At 38.7% G+C, this 26,753-nt stretch overlaps 2 protein-coding genes and 1 long non-coding RNA gene across 3 annotated transcripts in view; 1 reads left to right on the top strand and 2 right to left on the bottom strand.

Moving 5' to 3' along the window:
- LOC109422214 (uncharacterized) overlaps nt 1-26,753 on the top strand; it is a 317,823-nt gene that overhangs the window by 169,759 nt on the left and 121,311 nt on the right. The window lies entirely within an intron of this gene.
- The window catches only part of LOC109422378 (phospholipase A1), a 142,283-nt gene that overhangs the window by 64,287 nt on the left and 51,243 nt on the right, over nt 1-26,753 (bottom strand). The gene's annotated exons all lie outside the window — the stretch shown is intronic.
- LOC109427353 (uncharacterized) lies at nt 14,242-15,841 on the bottom strand. Its single transcript, XR_003894618.2, has 3 exons — nt 14,659-15,841; nt 14,540-14,608; nt 14,242-14,478 (listed from the first exon to the last, which is right to left on the bottom strand). It is a non-coding gene; the product is annotated as an uncharacterized LOC109427353 (long non-coding RNA).

A 26,753-nucleotide genomic window follows, 5' to 3' on the forward strand; every position in this document is an offset into this window, starting at 1 on the left:
CAGAATCTCGAGGCCTCGTTGCCAGACGAGGGCGAGCTCGATAAGGCCCCTCTAGAGGACTACTGGAGTATAGTGAAAGCCAGCCATCAACGACGCAGCCGCGAGCACCATCGGGTATGTGGAAAGGTGTCAATGAAACGAATGATACGACGAAAAGTATAGAGCGATTTTGGAGGAAAATAATGTTGCGCGGGCGGTAATCAAGAGAAAAACGCCAATTGAACGAAGCTAAGTGCGACGAAATGGAACTGCTGTGCCGTTCCCAAAAAATACGGGAGTTCTACCAGAAGATCACATCCCGCCAAGGGTTCGTACCGCAAACCGAAATCTACAGGGATGATAACGGGAGCAACCTGAAGGAAGAGGGAGGATAGAAAGATCCAACTGCCCCGCAGAGTTAGTTAAGGATGCCATTCACCAGTTCAAAACCAGCAAAGCAGCTGCGAAGAATGATATCGTAACTGAACTCATTAAGATGGCTCCTGGAAGGGGGTTGGTCACCTGTCTACACCGGGTGATAGTCAGGATCTGGGAAACCGAACAGCTACCGGAGGAGTGGAAGAATGAGATAATCTGCCCCATTCACAAGGAAGTAATATCCCAGATCATCTTCTGTCGTCTGTCACCTGGAACGAATGAGCCGGTTTTATCGACGGCTGGTGCACAACGAACCAGATATTCACCGTATGGCAAATGACATTATTGCCAGAAAATTGGGAACACTGAAAAAGCTATACTTCCGCCTGAAACGCGAAGCAGCAAAGGTCGGACTGGTGGTGAAAAAGGCAGAAACAAAGTAGATGCTGGTTAACAAAATTGAGTACGATCGGTGATCGGATCCTAACAGCTACGGGAATACCTTCGAGGTTGCGGAGGAATTTGTCTACCTCGGATCCTTACTGACAGCTGACAACAATATGAGTCGTGAAATTCGACAGCGCATCCTGAAGTCGTGCCTACTACGGGCTCCGGAAGAATGCAAGGACGATCTTGGACGGTGTGGGATGGAGAAAGATGAACCACAAGTCACTACACCCTACGGCGAATCCAGCATCCAGATAGTTGTCAAAGCTGGAAGGATACGGTGGCCAGGGCATGTTTCAAGAATGCCGGACAACAACCCTGTTACGTGAGAATGGTTTTGCGAACCCCTGAGTCAAACCCCGGAGCATGTGTTGTCAATCTTCGGTGTTTTGTGCTCTGCTTCGTTTGTGTCAAATGCTTGTTTAAGAATAAACAATGCGAACAAGCAACAGCACGGGTGCAAGAACCAATCTCGTTCCTTGCAAAAACACCGAAGATGTAAGTTAATAATTAGTTAATTGTATGTAGTATATAGTAAATCTAATATTTAAAAAAAAAACAATAAATTTCAGCTTTATAGCATGACGCAATATTAAATGTCGTGTTTTCATCAATATTGGCCTGCTGGAAGATCGGTGCCCTTCGTTGCTGTTCGCAACAAACCCTGAAAAGTTGGTGATCGCTGCTGATCTAGTTGGCCCAAAAAGGTGTGGAGCGCAGAGAGCACGATGAATGGACCAGGAACAAGTGACCTGGCGAACACTACGCGTGACCAAGAATGGCTAATTTGCTTGAATAGTCGTGTCGATCTGTATTTTACTACATATTATGCTTGAGGTTGAATTTAGCATCAACAAGAAAGAAATGCAGATCCAACGGCTAATAAACTGCATGTTTATAGGTAAATATATCTACTGTTGGTTTAAGCTCAACTCACACCATTCTTTCTCCAATCATAAATTCAATCAATTAATCTACAAAATGATTTCCCGTCAACAAGCCATTCTTTCCGCCTCTGAGTCACGAAGAGAATATCCTCGTCGACACAGGAAATACCCGGACGCAAAACATATACATTATCAAATGCAAAAAATGAGCCCGGTCTAACCATCCAACATGCGATCGTCAGGTGAGAACAAAACAAATGACTAATAAATGTTTGAATTGCAAGCAAAACAAGTTCCGCCCCATCTGAGCGCCACCTCCCCTCATTTGCAGTTCTCTTCACGGTTGAGCCTTTGCAAAAACAAGCCACTCATTGAGAAGAGCTTAGGCAGCCCGCCAGGCACAGGAGTCAAGTGCGCGCTCTGCCGCCGGATTTAATACAATTAATTTGCATATCGGAAATCGTTAAACTGCACACGAGACCCGGCCGGTTGTCGGCGCGGCGCAGCGCGGCTGAGCTGCCTTCATGCATACCTACCGGCTTGTTCGTGTGCAGCTTTTTCGATGCTGTCGACCGGCTGGCTTCTGGTCTGACGCTATGCGCCTAATATCTATTCAAAGGAAATCCCCGGAATCGAGTGGCACGGGGTGGCAAAATTTTCCGGCCATGGGCGTGTGGAGGAGGATTTTGATCTACGAGGGACTGTCACGTTGCGATATTATGGCATCACTTCAGCACCATCCTGAAGACATTTAAAATGCATAGCAGACCACAAGCTAAGGATGCCTTTATATCTGTATGGTATATTCTGAAAATCTGTATTCCATACAAAATCCGTATCTGTATCCATTTAAAAAAAAATAACAAATAATAAGTGCACTAACTCAAAAATCTGTATTTCGTGCAAAACGCAATGAGTACGAACACCGTCGTTAGGATGACAATGGGTCAAAGGTGCGAGATTTGGTCAAAACATTATCCACAATAGCTTGCGAATTTCAAATCAAAAAATTTATGGTGTCATCCTCGTAGTTGCCAGCAGTTCCTGTCGAAAAATTAGGTTACTAGAGCAATTAGTTATTTTTTGATAAAGAGACGAACCAGCCAAGGGCTGAAAGTCTCTCAAATAAAGATAAATCAATCAATCAATTATTTTTTGATAAATTATAGAAAAAAAAAAAACTAGGCTTTTTAGAATCTCAAACTCAAAGCCATTATATTATGTAGTATTGATAAATAGTATCAACCTGGACCAGAATTTTATTTACTTGCTTTGTTGTCAATGTGGAACAAATTCGGTTCCCTTCCCAAATCCTCGAACGCAAATTGCATCGAAAACCGATTTTCAAAAACATGTTTTTGCCTCATAAACCTTCCTTGGGTGAAAACTAACAGAACACAACAAAAACGAACCTAATCCGGCGTTTCGTTCGTGATTTATGCGCGGTCCCACGTATGCCACTGCATTTTTTATATGGATAGATTGACGTACTCCAGTATTATTTTTTCATCGTGCATGCATTACCAAAGGTCACAAAAGTTCAGCCTATTGGACGCAGTGGCTTAATTTCCCCAAGGGAAGAAAAAAAAGGTCACATTCCAGTGATCACAGGACTTTTTCATGCAAAGATTCAAAAGTTATAGAACAATGAATGAAGTATGCATTTTTGGCCCACCCCCAACGACGGTACTAGAAAAACTGTATTTAGAATTAAGAAAATAGTGCATACAACTGCATCGGATGCAATCTAAATGTTGGGCGCATAAGCAGGCTGATCCTAATGTCGACCGATTCTTGTCTTGTGGTTGAACGGTTCACTCCGGTAGCCAACAATTTTAAATTATCAGTTACAAATTTATCAGGTTTTCATTTTCAAGTTTCATGGAAATTTCACAAGCGTTTCGGAGAGATTCTCCGAGGGGGCCTGGGATTCCTTAGGGCTTCTAAAGGGGTTTCAGGGATGTTTCAAGGAAGTTTCCAGGACTTTCAAGGTGTTTCAGGAAGGTTCCGGGACGGGTTTCCAAGGGATTCATATCCCAAGTAACATTTGAAGTTTTGTTCTGCTCTATATGGGGTTTTCATGACCAATTTTATAAAACTTGCAATTAAATTTATTCAACCATCAAAATCTCTTGATAACCTTTTTAAGAGCATCATCCGGCTAAGTGGACCACGCTCGGAGAGGTTTTGCAAACCTAATTAAGAGTAGCAATAAAACTGTTTTAAAACCTAGTTGAAAAATTTTCTATACTCGAAAAGAGGTTAAGATGATTGTTGTTGTTTTTTTTTTTCAACAAAAACTATGACAGCTCAAGATGCAGAGAAGCTTCTTCAAGGGCACATCAAATTCAGGAGGAGATATCATTCGCAAGTGGAAAGCGATCATTTCAATGTAATATAGAATGCTCCTGAAACCCTCTAAAACTCACTGGAGCATACTGTTACGTTCCTGGAGCCCTATGTCACGTCCCTGAAATCTCTCGAAACTGCCTGGATCCCACTGGAACAAATTGGAACGTCCCTGAAACTCATTTGTTTATTCCTTGTTGGGTATATAAGTCACTAAAACCAGTTGTTAGGTCCATTGTGACACTTCATAGAACGCACATCCTCCTGAAACACCTCTAGAACGCCCCTGGATCCTCCTGACACACCCCTCCGAAACATACTAGAATACCCTGGAACGTCCCTGAAATCGCTGATTCACCCCTGCGACCCCCTAAAGCCCTTTGAAACTATTCTGAAACTTCTTAAAAAAGCCCTGAAGAACCTTGAAACCACCCCCCCCCCTCCCTCTGAAATCCGCTTGAATATCCTAGAACATCCATGAAAACCCATGGAACGTGCCACAGTGATAGATCGCCCCTGTATCCGCCTGAAACCCCCTAGAACACTCCTTAAACTCTCAGAAACCTCATGGAATACACTAGAATGCCCCAGAAACACCCCTGAAATTCTCTAGAAAGCTACTAAGCTACTGAAACCCCTTGCACCACCCACCGAACCCAGAATACTACAATTTCCCTGCAACCCAATTACACGGCCAATAAAATCCCAAGAAACGCCACTGAAAAGTCCCTCGAATGCCCCTGGATCCCCCTGGAATACCCTTAAAACTTCCTGGCATTCCACTGAAACCCCTTGAAACCCCTGTAAAGCTCCTTAAATCTCTTGAAAACAACTAGAACGCCTAGAAACATACATAAAACGCTCAAACATCCCCTGGGACAGCCTGAAACGGCTCTAAAATTCTATGAAACTCTCATGAATACCCCAGAAACCCCTTGAAGACTTCTGGAACGTTCCTGAATCCGCCAGGAACACCCCTGCCCTTTTTCAAAATAAATAGGCCCTGATGAAGATCCCAACCACAGGATCGAAACGTTGGATATGATCGAAAATAATCAACGCTTTTCTACAACTAAAACATACCATGTTATTAAATAGTTTGTACCGTTTTTGCTGCTAAAACGTAGATTCTAACCATTACACGATGGGAAAAATCCATTCAATCCATTTCTGACATTAAAAAAAAAATGCGAAAATTCTGTTGCTGCTAAAATTGTTCACTGCACGGCACACGAGAAGTGCTGTTCGAGCCCGTATGAAGTTGATCATCAATATTAACTTCTTTTCTCGATCAGCCTAGATAGCTGTGTAGTGTCGGTAGCGTTTGTCTCAATTGGCTAAGAATAACACACGGACCGCCTGTTCCGGTGGTAAGAATCCACCAACAGGTGACCCCTAATTCATGGTGTGATGCGGTTTTATGCTTACCGTGCCTAGGAATGAATGGCTCGGGGGGTCTAATAAAAACCTAACCGCTAACGGGGCCTGTGGAGTACCAGGGCGCCCTCCACAGTATGTAGCCCTTACTGCGCTAACCGGAGCAATGCACAGTGGCTGGCCTCCATACAAAAGTCGGACAAAACCTCAAATGTTAACCGAAATTGCTAAAATTCACAGGTTATGATGATTTTAGTTCCCTAAATCTATTTCTTATATGGAACTTATCATATATTTTGATTTTACTATATTAGGGTGGTTCAAAAGTTTGAAATCTGCTGATTATGGAAAGCATGTAAAAATAATCGATAATAAGCTATCACGATGTGCTTTCTGAACGTAGATTTTGATTAGGCTTTTAATTTGGGGGTTCTTAAATCATGTATTGGTATTGAAATAAACTATAATTGTGTATTTGTTTCTGTTAGGGTGGTCCAAAATCTTCAAAACTACATAAATCATTAGAAAAAAACATTTACCTACATTTTCTTTCAATGGATCAATTCAGATACACACTAATGTTTGCTGACAAGACGTGGTCTATTCTCAGGGACTGCCCATAGACCACGTGACATTGTACGGTGGGTGCACGGAGGTGTGTTAATTCAATCGTTATGGGGTCAGATAGTCTAATATATAGTGTAGTGCGTAAAATTTGAACTGCTTTTCATCAATCTCGTTTCAACAACTTCATATATGCTCTTCCGAGTTTGGGTTTTAAGGTACATCGATCCCTGCTATCACTTGTGAAGCAACCGAAACAACCCTGTCTATAAAGAATTGGCAATTCATATTCGCAATTTTGAAGGGAGTTTTTGATAAACGATCATCAGAGATCGGTAATCATATTTATGAACAGTAGAGTTCCAGCAAATGTTTTCAAAATCTTTATCACTCTGTGTGTCGTTCAGTAGAAATGTGTTGAACGAAACTGCATGAATAACATACAATAAAACTTCAAATTTTAAAAACCAATAAAAGGGGTTTTACTAAAGAGCGTAAATGTTCGTTTCATGAAATTGCGATTAAAATATTCAAAGATTGCCTTGGTGATCGCGACGTTTATGCAGAAAAATATTAAACGTAGCGTTTAACGCCGTTTAGTGAATTCCTTTCATATTGTTTAGATGATTATTGCTTTGAACTGTAGCGATTTGCGTGTAGAAAAGATACACGTAGATGTCGAAGAATTTGTGTCACTATATTTTGAAACTTCGATAGAAGTTCGTGAAGAGATTGCTTCCAAGGTCAAGGTATGGATGAATTTAACCTTGTAGTTTTATCTGAAAGTTTGCCGAATAACATTGGGGTCGCAAACGTATAACAAAGTCGTGAGCGAGCTGTGAAGGCAACTCTCCACGCGGTGAATGTAAATTTCATTCACGCTGTAGAAAGTTACCTTCACATCTCGCTCACGACTTTGGTATACGTTTGCGACCCCAATGTTATTCGGCAAACTTTCAGATAAAACTACAAGGTTAAATTCATCCATACATTGTTTTTCGATAGCATGCTTCTGAACTGAGATAATAGCAAATGAATGTAAATTTTCGCAAATGAATGGTTGCAACCTTGTCCAAGGTTGTTGAGCAATTCTAACGATTAGGATGAATCAAAGAAACAACCAGTGTAAGAAAATCAATGAGTAATGGTTTGTAGTTATTTTTACATGTTTCCACGGTTGTTTATGTCTTTCTTTTATTTTGAAAGAACGGATTCTTGTGTTCTTCTGTCAAAAAATAAAATAATATTTAAAAAAATAATAATAATAAAAATGTTAAAGCTGTGGCCATTACATTATTACATTATCAGACAAAATTTTCACCTATATGGTTTCGTATTATGCGATTTACACAGTGTATTCTGTGCATCCTCGCCTTTGGCGTTTTCCAATCGATACCGATTTGGTTTTATTGTTGCTGTTCTTTGTTGTGCTGTTGTTGCGAAGATTTTAATCTTACCTAGTTTGGGTAGTGGCTACGGTTAGGATAGCTCAGATCAATCTTCAGCATAAAAGAACAGCAACGATCAATCTTTGCAGACTTATGCAAAATGGTACAGCCCAAGTGGCCTTGGTACAAGAACCTTACTTTCGTAAGGGAAATTTCTATCTAGGAAATCTTGTGAACCCGGTGTTTGCTACTTACATGAAATGGCAAACTCGCGTGTCATGCTTCGAGCCTGTGTGCTTGTCAACAACGCAATAGTTGCTACACTCATCTCTGAACTAACCACCAGAGATGTATGTGCTATCACAATTGATGTATCTGTTAGAAACCTCAACAGGAAATACGTATATTGTTCGGTTTATTTACCGCATGATGAACCATCCCCTACGGATGCTTTCAAGCAAGTCATCACATACTGCACTTTAAAAGGCTTTCCGCTAATTGTTGGTAGTGAAGCTAATGCTCACTATATAATCTGGGGCAGCTCAGACATCAATTTGAGAGGCTCCAGTTTGATGGAATACTTACATAAGTAGTACAGATCTTGGAATACTTAACACAGGTAATCGCTCAACCTTCATGGTATCTGCTAGAGAGGGAGTGTTAGACATAATGCTTTACTCTAGCAGAATTAAATAGTCACGAGCTGACCAATTGGCATTCGTCAGATGAAGAATCTTTATCTGACCATCGCTACATCTTTTTTGAACATGTAAAAACTTCGCAAACTTTGCGTTTCAGGAACCCCCGTGTTGTGACCGGAGGTGCCATTCTTGATCATCAGTGCGCTCTTCATTTCAGTTCTTTACTGCTCAACATTCGTCAAACGACTGATTTTCCATTATCCTGATTTTGACATACAATAGTTAGCCATGCTTGCTATGATAATTCTTTTTGCATACCATGCTCTATTCTTAATCACATATCGTACCCACTGTCCATCTCAACATTACTTCCCATCCCTACTCTGACTCACAAATCACAGTTTGTTAATGGTTTCTGCTTCTCTAGTCCTCGTTTCGTTTCTCTCACGATGATCATGCCTGTTTTTTTTTGTTCAATTATTTTTCAAACTCTACTTAATACCTTAATACTCAGAAAGAAACCAGTGAAATTGTCCAATAAAAAAAATAATAACCAATAGTCTTGTTGTTGTTGTTGTTGTTTATTTAACTTATAATTTTGAAAGAGGGAAAAGCCCCTTTGAGTGATTTCCTAACCAATAGTCTTCCAGCAGATTATTTTCTAATTATCATTTTTTTCTGCTCTGCTGATTTAACGTCGCGATTACCAAGGCAATCTTGGATTATTTCAATCGCAATTTTATGAAACACCTCAATAATCAAATAATCATGACTTACACTCTTTAACCTGTTTAGTAAATCCTCTAGTAAACTTAACTTCTCAACCGTCATTAGTTTACATTGGTTTTAAAATACAATAAATCTTAAAAGTACACTTTATCAATTTTGACATAGAATGTATTAGCCCTTGCGGTCTTGATTACGATTGAAGAACCCTACTTTTCCAAATTTGTCTAACTGTAAAACTATAGCCCAACACCGTAGCAGTCATCGTTTAATCCATGCTTCCCCATTATTTTGCTTCCAAATACTATTGCATTACATGCATGTCATCAGGTTAGCCATGACTATCCGGTTTTCCATGTATCGTTACTTCAGAGTTTTTACTGAAACTAGAAACTTTCACAGGTTGCATTAGGGTAATTTTTGACCCAAACCTTAACGTCAACGAGCTGTTCCCAGTATGGTGCATTAGGAAGGTTAAATCGAATGCCAGAATACCAGAAAATGTTGCTATTTAAACTCAAACTGCATGTCGTTTTGGAATAACAATAATTGTCCAAAATAAACTTTTTGGTATTTCGGTTTATCCCAGGACAAACAAACACACTATGAAATATTTCCAACATGTTTTGCATGTAACGTTTTTCTGAATCAATGTATTCTTCAAGTTTATCAGTTTTTATTCGTATCAACTCATAAACCATTTCAAACAAAGCTTGATTGGAAGTACTACTTGGTCTGTAATTTTCGTCTTATTTCCACTTTTATTTTATAAATAATTATGTATTCGATTTTCCACAGATAAATTCAATCGTATTGCACAAGACAGCCAATGGTACTTTGCGGTAATATGCATTATTATGCTAGCATATATCTTTCGACTCCTGCTGTATTTGAGTCATAATTTAAATAAGATACTCCGCCTTCTCAATCGGAGACGATTCTTGCAGAGCTCTCTGATTTTGCTATAACTATAAGATACTCCGCTTTCTCTAAATTAGGTTTACTCAACGATAATCTGCCTTTTCTATCAGAGACCATACTTTATTTATTAAGTACTCCGCCTTCTCTATCGGAGACTTATCCTTATAAGGGTATTCTGCTTATTTTATCAGAAACTTTTGTTTCGTTCGCAGGTATTCCGCCTTCTCAATCGGTTACCTGTTTCATAAGATCTCTGCCTTCTCAATCAGAGTCCATGATATTTTGTTTGGATACTCCATCTTCTCTATCGAAATTCCTTTTGAGGGTCCTCTGCCTTCTCTATCAGAGCCCTGCAGAATTTGTGGAACTCCGCCTTCTCTATCGGAGTCCACTTCAGGATTAACTGACTCTTTTTCAGAGTACAGTATCGATTTCAGATTTCATCCGCAGTTCAAAAACCTTTTTAAAATTTGCCATTTATTCTTGAGCGCTTCTAATAATTCAATGATCCAGGAATTCAACATCTTGAGGCATCAAACTCCGGTTGTTTGGAGGCTCGACTGCACCATTGTTGTGACCGGAGGTGCCATTCTTGATCATCAGTGCGCTCTTCATTTCAGTTCTTTACTGCTCAACATTTGTCAAACAACTGATTTTCCATTATCCTGATTTTGACATCCAATAGTTAGCCATGCTTGCTATGATAATTCTTTTTGCATACCATGCTCTATTCTTAATCACATATCGTACCCACTGTCCATCTCAACACCCCGATCAACAAACTGGGATTTCCTTACCGATTTGGTTGCAGCCAAATTTCATGGATACTCACCATCCATTCACACCAAAAATCGATTGAGGGTTTCAGCAAAATTTTGCTGAATTTTGCTGAGCTGAAGGTTTCAGCAAAAAAAAAAAATACTGAAATTCAGTAAAATTTTACTGATTTGTTCAGCAAACTCTGCTGATCACCAGTAACGTTTTGCTGAAATTCAGAAAACTTTGCTGAAAGTTCAGCCAAAAATTTTGCTGGACCCTTCAGCTCGGCAAAATTCAGCAAAATATTGCTGAAAGCGTTTTGCGTGTTGACACTCCAAGCGATTTAGATGATGCCGTCGATACTACAACGGCTTTCATCATGGAAGCTTTTGAAGAAGCTTGCCCTCTGCGGTCTGTGAAGACCACAAGCATTGGCGTAGCAAGGGGGGGGGGTCCAGGGGTGCCTGGCACCCCCTAGAACAAATTTGGCACCCCCTAGAATTTTTCCTTGACTGTTGACACTCACCTAAAATTTAAAACTTCACACAATAATTACAATATTTAATAATGGCATATTTAAACAAAACTTTAGCACACCTGGAATTACTTATATACCTGTTGTATATTTTGACGTTTTGGATATTGGTAAGAATAATCAACAGGCTTCTCCATGGATTCCTCCAGAAATACCTATATCTATTCATATAGTGATTTCTTTAGGCTTCCTTTGTGGTTTATTCCGATTGTGCGATATTTGCCAGAAAACCATTCGCCAGAATGCCATTGGCCAGAAAGACATTTGCCAGAAAATACCATTTCCCAGAAAACCGTTTGCCAGAAAGAACCATTTCCCAGAAAACCATTTGCCAGAATGTACCATTCCCCAGAAAGTACCATTTCCCAGAAATTTTCCCTAGTTCTCAATCCAGAAGTGTTCCCAATCTAATGATAATTTAAAAAATTCTTATTGAAAAATAAATCGTGTTTTTTATTTGTTTGGGATCGATTAGCCCACAATAACGATTTCAAATTTATTATATGCGAAAGTTAAATAAATTACCGGAACTGATGTAAGAGCAAACAAGAAATGATTTTAGAGTAACTTTTAAAGAAAAGCCTATAGTTTGAAGAGAGGCAAATCACTGTGAAACAAAAAAATGATGTGAACTTAAACCTTTCAAACTTCACAATACATTAAATCATCGATGTTATTCAAATATTTCATTGCGCACAACAGCTTATTTTTTCAATTAGAACATTTCCACAAATTTGTCTTGTGGACAAGTTGATCATGATGTGGATCCAATTGATCAAATTTTATTTTGGCGGAATTTGAGCAGTACTCATTAAAGATTTTCCTTTCTTCAACACATAGAATGTTCTTCCCAGCTTTTACTGATATGAAATTTTTGGTTTTACTTATATTTTTCAAAGATTCCCTGCTTTCAATTGAAAGTAATTTTTTAAGCTTATTTTTGACAATAACAATAACATTAAAGAGATCATGTTTGTGCCAAACAGCAAAATTACCCGGAATTGTTGATCACAGACTTAAATCAACCGAATACCATAAACAAAAACCTATTGGAAGCAACGAGTAAAATACACAGAAATAATAACTCAAGTGACGGTTTTACCTATACCATTAGCCTGACTGTCACTGCCCGAATATCACTTGATCAAATGCTATAAAAAGCTTATTCTTGAGGAAATTAATTCTAATAATTCCAGCAGAGTTTTTTCCTTCTTTTAATCATCTGCTGTTCTTTCTGGATGAACTTCTTAGTTTATTTGCGCCATGTCCAACCAATATATTCCCTTATCACGGTAATTGTAACATGTGAGCTTAACATATTTGGGCTTTGGTATTATGGCTAATGGCGCTTCGGTTACTGTTGTAGAATCTTAATATCAATGGTGTTAAGGCATTCGACTGAAGGCCATTGGGTCGAATGTCATTTGGTCAAAAAGTGCCGAATGGCCATATTTTTTTTTCGTTTTCTCCTTTTATGCTGTTAAAATAACTGTTGAAGTTGGAGCTACTGTATTTTTACCATAAATCTTTCCTTCTTTTAAATATAGGAACAATAAACGGGTTTAAGATCTGTTATTTTTTTTTCAATAATTTAACTATTAGTCCCGCAATACCAATATTGCTTTATGGTTCTAACATAATCAACAATTTATGCCAAAAACTAGTCTTACAATGAAACTAGAAAGAACAGCCTGTGTTTAGAAGAAGAAAAAATTCACTATTTGAACTAGCCAAGTAACCACGGTGCTGAAGCCTTATTGCATGCAGATATACGGTGTATTTAGAACAATCATTACTTTACATGAACATTTAAGGTTGATTTAAAGTGGAAATGGCAATTATGCGACTGAACTAAGATTATAACAGTGTTATATTAATTTGATTCTATAATTGACCATATCCACTTCAAATCAACCTTAAGGTTGCTTGTAAAGTAATGATTGCTCTAAATACATCGTATATCTGCACGCAAAAAGGCCATGGTTACTTGAGGAGAGAATAGTTTAATTGTAGAAAAAAAGTTTTTTGCTTCGAAACCGTTGATGTTCAACTAGTGAATTTTGCTTTCTTTTAAACATAGGCTGTTCTTCTTAGTAAGTAAGACTAGATTTTGACATTAATTGTTGATTGTGGTAAAACAATACTGAAATAATAATATTGTAGAAGTATCAGCTAGTTATTGGAAAACCGAACAAATTTAAGAAACCGTCCCGATTCCTGTTCCATAATCACTGAATAGCGATTCGTGATCATTATTCTATCCATTGACCAATCGGCCTAATGTACTTCGGTCAGCTGTATTTTCACCATACCAGATGTTTGTAGACCTATGCACTTATAGTCTGTTTTACGGAACGACAACAGTGTTGATATTGATATTCACACTCACGGGCTTGGACGCGACCTCCTATCAAATTTTCATTCATGAAATGAGTGATCAGCTGATCCAAAACGTCTCGTAAAATGGCTCATAGCCTAGTTACATCGAAGTCTCGCGCTTAGTATTATACAGGCGTATCTGTAATGATCGATTTCTCTTCATCGATTTTCTCTTTGCTTAATAACTATCGGTGAATCATTTCCAGTTGTTTTTGTTGTTCTAGCCCTAGTCGTCCTTTATCGAAACAAACCAAGAGATCATCCTAGCAGTGAACATATCAAATTATTGTAAAAGATTGAAACTGACGACATTTTTTATGTTAATGGACTGAAATTAATTCTTAGAAAATGGAGAAAATTTCTATTTGCCCGAAAGTACCATTTGCCAGAATGTACAATCCCCAGAATTTAATATTTAATATTAAATTCTGGGGATTGGTAAATTCTGGCAAATGGTACTTTCGGGCAAATAGTATTCTGGCAAATGGTACATTCTGGCAAATGGTTTTCTGGCGTTTGTCATTCTGGCGAATGGTTTTCTGGCGAACGGTTTTCTGGCAAATATCGCACAATCGTTTATTCCCGATATTTTTTCAAAAAACTTCCGTTAGGATTCTCTAGGCAGTCTTGATGGGGTTATACTTACTGGAAATTTCTGCAGAGATTGATCCAGCAATTTCTCTTAGAATTTCTTTGGATATTCTTATTGTTGCGAAGAGGCATTGGTGGACCGACTCTTTCAGCGGACAGATTGAACAGCAATCAGTAGTTTGCTTTCTACATGTCCGCTGAAAGAGTCGGCCCACCAATGCCTCTTCGTTGTTGGGAACTGCCAACAAGGGAAAATTTTCCAAAATAATAATCCCGCAATTAAACGACCGTTATTGGGTTTACTGGTAGGTGGATTATTATTTTCCTGTAATAGGTATAATTCTTGTTTGTAACGATGCAGCAATATGTGTTGGTTGATTATCAAATAAAGAAAAAGGTTCGTTCTAACTTACGTTTAGTCCCGTCTTACATACGTCCAATTTGAGTCTAGTCTATGAACCAGTCTAATGTTGGTCAAGCTATGTCGCTATCTGTTTCTCCTGATTCGCGCCGAGCAATATGTTCAATCGTCACTCAAGTCGCACTACTAATCCGTACTGTAATTTTAAGTTAAACGTAAGTAATTGCATGTGTTTTAGTTGATAGTTTTTTTTTTACCCCACTAGTTTATAATTCTTCATTTAGGTTAAGGGTATGATATGTAGTTGCTTTAAGATTCCTGTCAAACTACACAACACATTAGAAACATATATAATTTCGTAATTGCATGCCACTACCTTTAGAAAGGAAACTATTTCACTTTGAATATTAGTATAACTTCACTTAATGACTATTTGATAGCACTTCAAGATCTTTAGTTTTAATATTGAATCTTGCATGCCAGCAACACAACATGATCTGCAATTTTTCAGTTGTCACATCTATTGTGTCTCTTATGAACGATACAGACTCACCAGTATAACTGTGTAGGGAACTGTCGTCCCGTGTCATTTCACTTTCTCCGCTATTATCGGCGAGGGGTAATCAATCAGGTCGCCTAGAGACACCGACACCATAGAGGCGCGGCGTATTCGCCAACACTTATTATGATACTTCTCTGAATTCGTCTAGGGATTCCTTCAAATTTTTTTTTATTGGGATTCCTTCAGAGGTTTCTGGTGGGATTATTCAAGACAATCTTCCTGGGATCCTTTCAGAATTTCCCGCGGAAATTCTTCCAGGAATTCCTTTAGAGATTTTGTTCGGAGATTCTTTCAGAAATTTTTCATAGCATTCATCCAGGAATTGTGGCTAGGATTCCTGAAGCAACTCCTGCTGCAATTCTTCCAGCAATTTCTCTTAGAATTCCTCCAAAAATTCTCTCTGTGATACCTTAAGGAATTCTTCTAGAGAAATTCTTCCAGGAAATTTCTAAAAATCCTTGCAGGGATTCTTCCACAGATTTCTTCAAGGGTTTATCCAGGACTTCATCCAGAGGCTCTTCCAGAAATTCCACAGGGGATTTCTCCAAGAATTTCTATTGACCTTCCTCCATAAATTCCAGCTGGAATTCTTCACGAAATTCTCATTAGGACTCCTTCAGAAATACTTCGGCCGACCCTTTCAAGGAGAATTGTAGGTATTCCTCAACGAACTTCTCTTGAGATACCTCCGGCATTCCTGTTTCTACGATTTCTCTAGAAATTACTTCTATGATACCTCCCGGAATTCTAGGAATTCCAGATATTCCAGCTGGGATTCCTCAAGCAATTCCTGTGGTTCTACCAGCTAATCTTCCTCCAGAAATTCTAACTGTGGTATCTCAGAAATTATGCTACGGACTCTTCTAGAGCTATCTCCTGGTTTTTCTGCTGGGATCTTTCCAGGCAATCTCCCTGGAGTTCTTGCAGAAATTCCTTTGGTTGTTCTACTAGGGATTTATTCAAGGACTCATCCAGGAATTCCTCCAGAGATTTTATCCATAGATTCCTCCAGAATTTCTTCATGGATTTCCAGAACAACTTTTGGCCTTACTCCAAGAATACTTCAAACTCCTCCTGCGATTCTTCCAGCAATTCCTCCAGAAATTCTTACAATGATACGTCCAGAAATTCCTATACGAATGGATTTTTTCCCGGAAATCTCCTGCGGTTCCTTCAGGGCCTTCTCTATAGATTCTTCTAGAATATCTCTACCAGTTCTTGCAGGGATAGGGGCTACTCTAGGTATTCCAAGGATTTTTTTCTTTGGATTCCCCCAGGCATTCCTGATGGGGTTTATCTAGAAATTCCTGTATAGTTTCCTCCAGTAATTCATCCTAGGGTTTCTGCTGAGAATTCTACAATAATGTATTCCAGAATTCTTCTAAGAATACCTCCTGAGATTTTTTCAGAAGCTCTCCGGTGATTCCTCCAGGAATATTTATCTAAGAAATTTTATCCAAGGATTCTCTCATAAATTTCTCATGGAATTCTTCCAGGAACTCCTCTTGGCCTTCCTCCAGGAATTTCAGCTAGATTTCCCAAGCTATTCCTGCTGTGGTTCTTCCAGCAATTCCTTCTAGGACTCTTCCAGAAATACTTACTACAATACCTCCCGGAATTCTTTTAAGAATTTTTCCAGGGATTCCTTTAAAAACTTGCTAGGATTATTCAAAGCAATCTTCCTAGAAGCCTTGCAGAAGAACCTCCGGTGTTTCCTCCTGAAAATCCCAAAGGATTTTTTTTCCTGGATTTTCTCCAAATGTTTCTCATTGGATTCCTCCAGGAACTCCTCTTGACTCTTCTTTCCAGAATACTTCCAGAAATGCCTTTGATTCTTCCAGGATTTTATCTAAAGACTCATCCAGAAATTCCTCTAGCGTTGTTATTCATGTATATCTCTAGAAATTATTCATGGTATTACTCCTGGAACTTCTCTTAGCCTTCTTCAAGGAATTCCATCTGAATCCCAATAGAAATCTCTAGAGGAATTCCTAAACGAATTTCGGGAATAGTTGGAATTTCCAGAGAAATCCTAGGAGCTACTACTAGGGAAATCTCTAGTGAAATCCTACAGGAATGTACGAAGAAAACTTGTAGTTAATTAGAAGGCACAGAATGTTTCTAATTGATAAATTAAAATGTGAATTTGTGAAAAAAAAAATCTGTTGGGATTCGAACCCACTACTCCGTATTCGCTAGACCACAGTATGGCCATTTCTTTGATTTTTCCCTCGGCATAGTTGTTTTTTTTGGTTGAAAATTTCTGCGGGACTTTCATTGGAATATGATCAGCAATTTTTTTTTTTGATTTTTGTTTTCTATAATTTCAATGGTTATTTCTCTGAAATTATTTCAATAATTTCTTTCTCAGTTTTTTTGCAAATTTCTCAGGCAATTTTATCGTTATTTTTTTGTAATTCTTTAATTAAATTATAAAGAATTACAAAAATACGATAAAATTGCCTGAGAAATTGTATTTATATTTATTGCCTCCGAAAATTTCTGAACTGGAAATTCGGAAATCCTCAACTCGACTTCCTCAAAGAATAATCTAGGAAATTCACGAAAAACTTACTGACAAATACCCAAAGAAAATGCCGGAAAAATTGCCATTAAAATTACCTTAAAACTTTCAAAGTAGTTACCAAAGAATTTATATAAGTATTACCAAAAGAATTCCTGAAGAAAATTTTTGAACTTTTTTTTAAAAGCCGAATTCAATCTCAAATTAAATTGTCGAAATATATTCTACAGAAATTTCCACAAACATTCACAAAAAAAATCATGAAATTCTAAAAGAAAAATCCGAAATCATCAAAGGAATTTCTTAAGAAAATTTAGAAAGAATTCTAAAAGTAATTGTCGTAGAATCACCGTGACAGATTTTTTATAGTACCACCAAAGATTTATTTTTAAAATAAATTCCCGAATGAAAACTTTAAGAAATTTGCTGAATCTATTTCCAAAGGAATTACCGAACAAGTTTCTAAAGTACTAATCGAAGTTTCCAAAATTTCGGAAGAAATTGCTGATGAAGTTAACAAATAAATTTTCAATGCAAACAACATCGGGATTGCCGATCCAAATAATAGTAAAGGTCCACGGTGATTATCTTCAACCGATTGCCGAAGGTATTCTGAAATAATCTGCTGTCGAAATTCCTTAATGAATAAATACAGAAGAAATTGTCTAAAAATGTTTTATTAAAATTATAGAATAGATTTACAAAATAATTTCTGAAAGAAGTTTTCGAAGGAATTGGCGAAGGAATACCAAATAGCATAGATAATGGTAGTCCAAAAAGTCGACGAAAATAAAAAAAAGTAAAATGACTTTCCCAAGACATTTCCAAAAAAATGTGAGGAAGTTCCAAGAGTCATTGTCGAATGGATAACTAAAGGCTTCACTAAGAGAATCTTCAAAGCAATTGCCTGAAGAGTAATTGGAGAATTTTCAAAAGCAAATATCAATAGTATTGCTGACATTAACAAAACAATGCTTGATATACTATGTACTAAAAAAATTGGCGAAGGAAATCCCGAGAAAACATTTCAAAGGATTTGCGAATAAAATAAAAAGCCAAATAAACTCCTAATGGAATTGCCGAAAAATTTCCCAATTTAATTTGCAAAGGATGCGTGCATGGTATTTAGTATTATGTTGGTTATTTGGTATTAAGTCGAAACATATTACCTAATAAATTCTTAAATAAATTGCCTAAGGGGATCGAAAGATATCACCGAAGAAATTTACCAAATCCAAAGGAATTGCTGAAATAAATAAATTGCAAAACAGTTACCAAATAAATTGCCGGGAATATTCCCTGAAGAATTACTGAAACAATCTTTTGACGAAAGCACAAATTTCTTGTATCATACGTACATACCAGACTCGATTATCCGAAATGTACGAAGTTGAAATTTTGACTTATTTATACAATATTGGTTTTAAGTAAGTCAACATTTTAGCTTTATACAGCCAGATATATTATCAATCCAGACGAAATCGGAATTTGGTGCAAGCATCAGACTCACGAAGAGAAAAATCGAAGTTCGCTCGCACCAAATTCCGGATTTCAAATGGATTGATAATATGTTCGCGAAGATTCAAAACGGAACTCAAGATAATCGAGTTCAAATTTTGTATGTGAAAATGTATTCTTACGGACTTGATTGTTTTTAATCCATTAAACAAAGGGGTTGTCGTGATGATTGTTAAGCTCAAACTGAAAATACAAATTCCATGTATTATACACAATCAAGTTATCAAGTTTTCAAACCTCACATGGCAGGGAAAGTGTGAAATCGGTACAACGGTTCGAATTTTCAAAAAAATAACTGTTCTTCAAAATATGTATAGCTCGTTTTAATTTGCGGGTTTTTTTTCCCCACGACGCAGTATATTATTATACTAAGAAATTTAAGGGTGGATCGGTATTTCCTTTTACAAAAAAAAAACAAAACAACCTGGAAGCCTCTGAAACTGGCACCCTCTAGGCACCCCCTAGGAAAAAATCCTAGATACGCCAATGACCACAAGAGGAATCCCTTGGTGGAACACTAATCTGGCGAAGCTCAGGAAACAACGTAGGAAGAGTTGGAATAGACGACGTTCGGCTGGATCTGAGGCTTTCAGGTCGGCTCGCAAGCCCTACCAGAAAGCTCTTTGTTCTTCTGAACGATCCAGCTGGAAAAATCTTCGTACAAATGTTTCCAGTTTGAGTGAAGCCAAAATCCTTGCGAAATCTAAGGATTTTCAAGTGAACGAACTTCGTTTGCCAAATGGTGATTTCACTTCCTCTGATGAGGAATTTTTGGAATATTTATTCAGTACACACTTCCCCGGGTGTGAATGTTACATCTTCGGATGAACCTGATGTCTTTTCTTGTAGTTATGATTCCCTGGCTTCGGCTCGGAGTATCATAACTTTAGAATCGATTGAATGGGCACTGATTAGCTTTGCTCCTTTCAAATCTCCTGGAGCAGATGGGATTCATCCTATTTTGCTTCAGAAGGGATTTGATTATTTCAAACATGTTTTGAAAAAAAAAATACTTGTTTGCAGTTTTGCTACAGGGTATATTCCCAAATCTTGGCGGAATATTATTGTGAAGTTAATTCAGAAAGTGGGTCGTGCGTCGTATGAAGAAGCAAAGAGTTCTAGACCTATCTATTTGACCTCTTTTCTTCAGAAATGCATACAATGCATTGTGGATCATCACATTCGCGATGTTTTTCTGGTCAACTTGCCTCTTCATGTAAACCAACATACCTATCAAACTGGTAAGTCCTTTGTCACTCTTTTACACAAGGTTGTTTACGATATCGAGAATGCATTCACTCAAAAGCGATCTTGTTTGGCTGTTTTCTTAGATATCGAGGGTGCCTTTGACAACGTGCCTTTCGATGCCATATTGAAAGCCGCACGGAGTCATGGTATATTTCCAATGATTTCCAATTGGACTCACCAAATGCTCAAAAACTGACATCTCTTCTCAACATTGCGTCTAGCAGCGATTAGGAAATTGAGTGTTAGTGGATGCCCCCAAGGGGGAGTCTTGCCGTCGCTTTTGTGGAATCTCGAAGCGGTTTTCCTTGTTATGGTTTTGCTAACGACTACCTAACAATGTTAGGCTAACATTGTTAGATAGTATGTGCATCAGTACCCTTTTCGACCTGATGCAAATCTCCCTTCAGGTAGTTGAGGGTTGGTGTCGCCAATATGGCCTTTCAGTTAATCCGAGCAAAACATCTATTGTTCTTTCGTATATAAAATGAATTTACACAACTGTTGTTCGACCAATATTGGCTTGTTGATGTCGTGTGTGGTGGCAAAAGGGCGTAGTGAGAACGATCCAATCAAAGTTAGTCCATCTCCAAAGGATGTACTTAATGGCATTTGTCTGGAGCGTTCTCTTCAACTCCAACGGCAACGCTCAAAGTTCTCTTTGTCATTGCCCCACTACATATTCATCTCAAACAAGAAGCACTTTCTAGCACTTACCGGCTATGGGTACTCGGTCTACCAGAGGAAGCTTCTGTGAACCGCACATCAAGACACATCTCGTTGTTTCCACTTTTAGTGAATTGGGACAAAATTTGTACTTGCTCCAAGTGATCTTACAATTGCTTGTAATGTTCCCTATTGGACATTCCCTTGCCTAGAAGAGTGGACATCTGGATATCTGGAAAGAAGTATTTCAGACGGCATCGCCCCCACCTACCTTCATAAGATATCTCGATTTGAAAGGTCCAATCAAATATAAATTATGTTCGGATGGAAAGCTACCATTTGGTGCTAAGGGAATCCAAATCGATTGGCAGACGGCTGAGAATCGTAATTGTTTTGTAATGCACGCAGACACGTACAGACATTTGCCAAATTCGTCAAGTGAATTGATTGGTATATAAGACCAACCGGAAGTTGGTTTCCCAAGCATTATTTATATCCTTTTTGTGGGTGAAAATCATTATGGTTTATGAAGGATTCTAGGGGCGGTCAGCTGACCCAATGCTACGCCACTGATTCCGACATTCATTTAGCAACGGTTCTTCCGCTGCGCTGTTTTGAGCACCATGCCAACAACAACGACCTAATCAGCTCAGCGGAAAAAGTGAGATATGTTGGAAAGCATAAGAGTGGAAAGTAAAAACAATGAAAAGCAAACTTGAAACCAGGAACAAGGTTGCTCGCTTGGGTGGGGTTTTGCAGGGAAGTGAAACGATTCAGAGTTTTTCGTAGCACCACCCTGGCACCTACTACTACTACTTGGTACCTACTAATGGCACACTAGAATGCCTCCGAAGTGGGTGGATGGGCCGTGCATGCTTGCATCTTCATTTGCCTTTGGGGCTCGGCTTGACACGCTGTTTTTCCTCCTTTTCTCATTCTCAGCTTTGAACCAGGCAGAGTGTTCTATTTTTTTGTTTGTTTGCATGTTCCACTAGAAGAGCTGCCTGTTCGAGTTTTGAGCGGATGGTTGGATGCTTTTTGACGCTGAAAAATTTATATTCTGTGCTCATTTATTTTTTCCGGCATTTCACTTCCTCCATTTGCTGGGTGGCAGATGACTATGCATGTAGAGAGCTATGTGGAGGCCACGCCATCATCGTGATGTAGCGGAAAAAAGTGGACGTTTAGAAATGTTTAGGACCCTGCGACAGGCACACCCGGCTGAATCATATTGCATTTTCCCACGGAATGTGAGTGTGGTTATCACCTTTAGAAGGAATGGAAGTGATTTGGTATAGACGTGCTTGATCGCATTTGAATTCAGAGCACGCAAAACTGATTGATGGAAAGCTTGAACTTGACTGGGTGGACTTTCATTAATATTAGTTTGATGTTTCTTCTACCTAATTCAATTCTTTTTTAATGTATTGATACTCTTCTAGTTATACAATAATCTTTGAGAGGCTTTGCCAGTAAGGTCTAAAAATGTATCTTTTACAATGTAAATATTTGGTTAATTTCTTAATCATTTTACAGAATATGAAAAACAACAACACAACTTCCATTGAACTCATCACATTGAGCATATTTTTCAACATTGTCTTCATCTCCTTCTTCTTATTATTCATTGTGATTTAAGGTCCCAACAGCGGCAATGTTTTTTCTCAGCTTCCACTAAGAAGCTTGAACATGCCCTAGATAATCTATGCCCAATTGTCTAGGGATTTCAAGGAAATTTCAATTACGAAGAGGTATTGGATCATTCAAGATTTAAATCTCGACACACTCAACATGGTCCACTAGTTAGATATTGAAAACTATCGAGCTCAATGGTAACGTAGTTTGATGGTCAGAAAATCATCGGGATCATGGTAAAAATCTTAGCACTAGATTGCCCCAATCAGCATGGTCCGATTGTTACCCGGGGTTATAAAACTTAAACACTGTCAATAAAATTGATCTACATCCTGACTGAACTGAAGCAGATTGTTTAGTTGGAAGTTTGTGTACCAAACTCTCTTCATAGCGTAGGTAAACGTCATTAAAATTCAACGCGTTGATGAAGGGCTTCTCCAATAGGCCGCGGCCAAAAGAAGCCGGACCATCGTCGCTGCTATACCACGCCGCACCGATAGGTATCTATCGGTCGATGGGCATAACGGTGGCCATAAAAAGTACGAGTCGGGAGGTAAACATAAACAAACCACAAAAACCGGAAGGAAAAAAGTCATAACAACGAAAACAGTGCAAACTGTTTGTTTGTTGACCTTCACCTTGATATATGGAGTGTGAATGTGTTCCATTTGACTGGTCCTATATTAATGGACATTAATAATGGGTGAATTCAAATTGCTATGAAATTCGACCATTGTTACGTGAAAATAAATCATAGAGGATGATGGTGAAGGGATGGAAGCTCAAGCTGCCTCCTTTGCACTCATTAGAACACCACCCCCTGTAAATGCTGGTCATGGACCAGGCCTTCGTTTGTTCGAAAAGTTTTCCACGGTATCTTAGACCAGTAGTGATTTCTTCAAGGATTTTTTTAACTAAACCGCTTAATCCAATTCACAGCGCTATTGCCCACTTGGGCACGACGCTCACAAAATCTACTTGACTCGACTCGACACTGAAGACGACCTTACAGTTGAGGTCGTAATACGTATCTGTCATAGGATGAAAACACTGAAACGCTGTAGTCAAAAGGAACAGTACTTAAGACGAAACTGGATGCATTTGACACATTCCACGCACTTCTACGCCAAAGGTGGGAAATTTCAAAGTGATTGTTTTGCCCCAAGCTTTCCAGCATATGAAAAAGGGTAGAATCAATCTTAGGAAAACCATTTGTTTTACCTAAAATTTGACTGGTAACTTATTTAAATAGTTAGGTGAAGTAATAGCATTTTATGTAAGAAAAATGAAATTTTTCATTGATAAGTTTCAAATATGCCTGCTTGCATATGAAAGTTCAAAAACATTATACCTATTTTTTGTAAATGTAGTATAATAATGTATATTTTATACACTCAAAGGCAACTTTTCATAAAAATGGGTTTAGATATGTTTTAAGCACTTTTTGCAATAGCCGCAATTTAATGGTGTCCCGTTACGAAAATAGCACATTTGTTGTAATAACTAATTTATTACGAACTTTAGAAAAATGATTTTAAGCAAGCTTGCTATTTGATGAAAACATTCGCGAAATGATGCGATTTGCTTTCGACAACGAATACGTTTTCACCCATCCTCGCTTTATTCAATCAACCTCCCATATGAGTAGCACACGAACGGGCTCAACACTGATCAGCATAGTTGACTCTTCCTTTTCGCCGTTGAGCCGTTGCGTTCTAGCCAAGCATCTCTTTTCATCGCTTTCGATGCTTTTCGACAGCTTATCGCGAAGCATCGTTGGCTGGAAGCTTTATTAGTATGGTATCGGTACATGCGAATGTAGCTTCTGTGTGCGTGTCGAGCGTTCGTGCCGTAGCTTCGCAAACCAACCTATTCGGTATGGATCGGCTGTTCGGGCGAGCGTGTGGCGGCACAGTCAGATGTGTGCAAAATCGTTTGTGATTTACATCATGTTCGTTTTGCCACCTCTTTGCTGCTGGTCATCGCTGATCAGTGCACAGTTCAATCGCACGCGATAAATATACAGTTGATGAGTTGTGATGAGCATTAGTGAGGTGATAATTTGCTTCATTGATTTTAAGGATTCTTTTAGTACTCGTGGAGACCTTTCTTCCAACATATGGTTTACCTTGATCGACGCTTTATCTTAGGCGTTACAATGGGTACGTAGACATGGTGTCCCGTTACGAAAATTTTAAAGACATTCATAAGTGGATAAATAAGTTTGGTTTGATCAAATATTTAACCAAAAAACTGTAACCATGATGAAATGATCTTGTAGGTGGTATATATTTACATTATCCTTCTTGGTGTAACGGCCCTACTGGAACAAAGCCCGCTTCTCAGCTCTACGAAAACTACGTAAATAAATGGCAGGTATTCTGGTGGATCAGTATAACAAGCGATATTTTATTAAGTTTTGTTGTGACAGCATACTCAATTTTCATCCGATTTTTTTTAAGTCACTCTCGATCGATCATAAATTGGTGCTTATTTATTACACTCAAGTGGCCATGTATTATCCGGAACCATTTGGGAAATATTCCGGGATGTACTGTGGTCAGGGGGTGGGGAAGCAATCTGTTTTGCCAAATGGCTAAAAGGTATTATTTCGTGTGAGTTATTGTGTTTTAGAGGCCCCCGCGGAACCTGCTCCAGGTGTTACGGAGCGGCCATATTAGTTGATACATACTTAAGTCATTTTTTTCTATCCCATTCTTTCGAAATCATGAAGATTGACACGTCGCTCAGAATATTTTGGCTGCCAACTACAAATGTCCCCGATGACATCCCTGTGGAACCTGTGCTATATGTTCCGGGGTGGCCAAATTACTTGATGCATACTTCAGTCTATCGTTTCTGACTCAGTCATTCGAAATCATGACGATTGATATGTCGCACGGCATGTTTAGGTTGAAAACCAGAAGTGTCCCCAATGAGGCCTCGCGGAACCTGTCACGGGGATTCGGATGGGTCAACTTATTCCAATCTGGTTACAGCAGCTGTGTTTCACTGTTTGCAACAAACATTTCGCTGAAAATCGATGGTTCAAACACAACAACACTCGAAATAATCACTTTTAGCCATTTTGACAACCCCCTGACCCCTGCACAATCCGGAATATCGCCGGAATTATTCCGAATATTTGAAGGCCACTTGAGTATAATAAACTCGCACCTATTTATGATCAATTGAGGGCGACTTCAAAAACATCGGATGAAAATTGACGAAATGCCAGCATTTTGAAAATGGGTTGTCGGGAATCGGGTACGTGAAGGTTTAACAAACCTCGAAACAGGTTCCCCAGGGCCCATTCCGATGGCCACCATAGGGCAAGAGCGGGTTTGAAGGCCTATTTGTGTTCTGTCGGACAGCTATCATCTGTCTGAAAAACATTGCCGAAGACACCAACATTTTATCTAGCAAAGCATTTGATCTACAACTAGATGTCTTTAGCCGTAACGGGACACCATTAGCAAAACACTGTTTTCACGCGAGCATAACGCTGCGCTCCCAAAACTAAATCAAAAATATTTCCGAAACTATACATTTCTCAGTAAAACTCACTTCGGCAATCTTGTTCACATCAATCCAAAGAAGAAATGTCTAGAAGACTCTATTATTCAAAACCTCATAACAGAGCTAATATACGCATTTCAGTTTGAAATTTTTAAAAAGAAAATTTCTGCGATGGTGTCCCGTTACGAAATGTTACATGTTATATAAAGTAAATTGGAACCAAAACTCCATAGAACAAGTATTGCATCAGGAAGTACATCTAATAAGCTTGTTATAAAACCTGTTAAACCATATGATCATGAACATTGCATTCGATTGCAGACGTCATTTGATCACGAAAGTTAGTTCCTCGCGGTGTCCCGTTACGCTGGAATGTGTCATTTCCTCACTTTTTGGTTTTTGATGTTTTGCCTTTCTCGTACACTAAGTGCACTGGAAAGGCTATATGTTTACTCAAAAATCGAAGTTTCGAAAGAAGGCTCAGTTCGACGAACTTAGATGATGACTGTGTGTGTTTTTTTTTTCCTTCTAAACCATAGGGGGGATAATCTGCTCAACAGACACCCTAACAGAAGGTTAGGGTAGTGTAGGTCTGACAGGCCGTCTTCTACAACAAAAGTAAAATCCAGGACTACTCTCTCCTCGTACCCACTAAACCATTCCTATGGTCGCCAAACCCTACGTCTCTCCGGAACCACCAAGAAGGTATTGCTTCAGAGAGGGGCTAGTGCACATCGCACCCACAAGGTTAGCTGCGTAGCCTGCAGCAACGAACATCGATGACTCGCTTTGGAGAGTCCAT

The sequence above is a fragment of the Aedes albopictus genome, chromosome 3 (genome assembly GCF_035046485.1).
Source record: "Aedes albopictus strain Foshan chromosome 3, AalbF5, whole genome shotgun sequence".
Classification (NCBI taxonomy): Eukaryota; Metazoa; Arthropoda; class Insecta; order Diptera; family Culicidae; genus Aedes; species Aedes albopictus.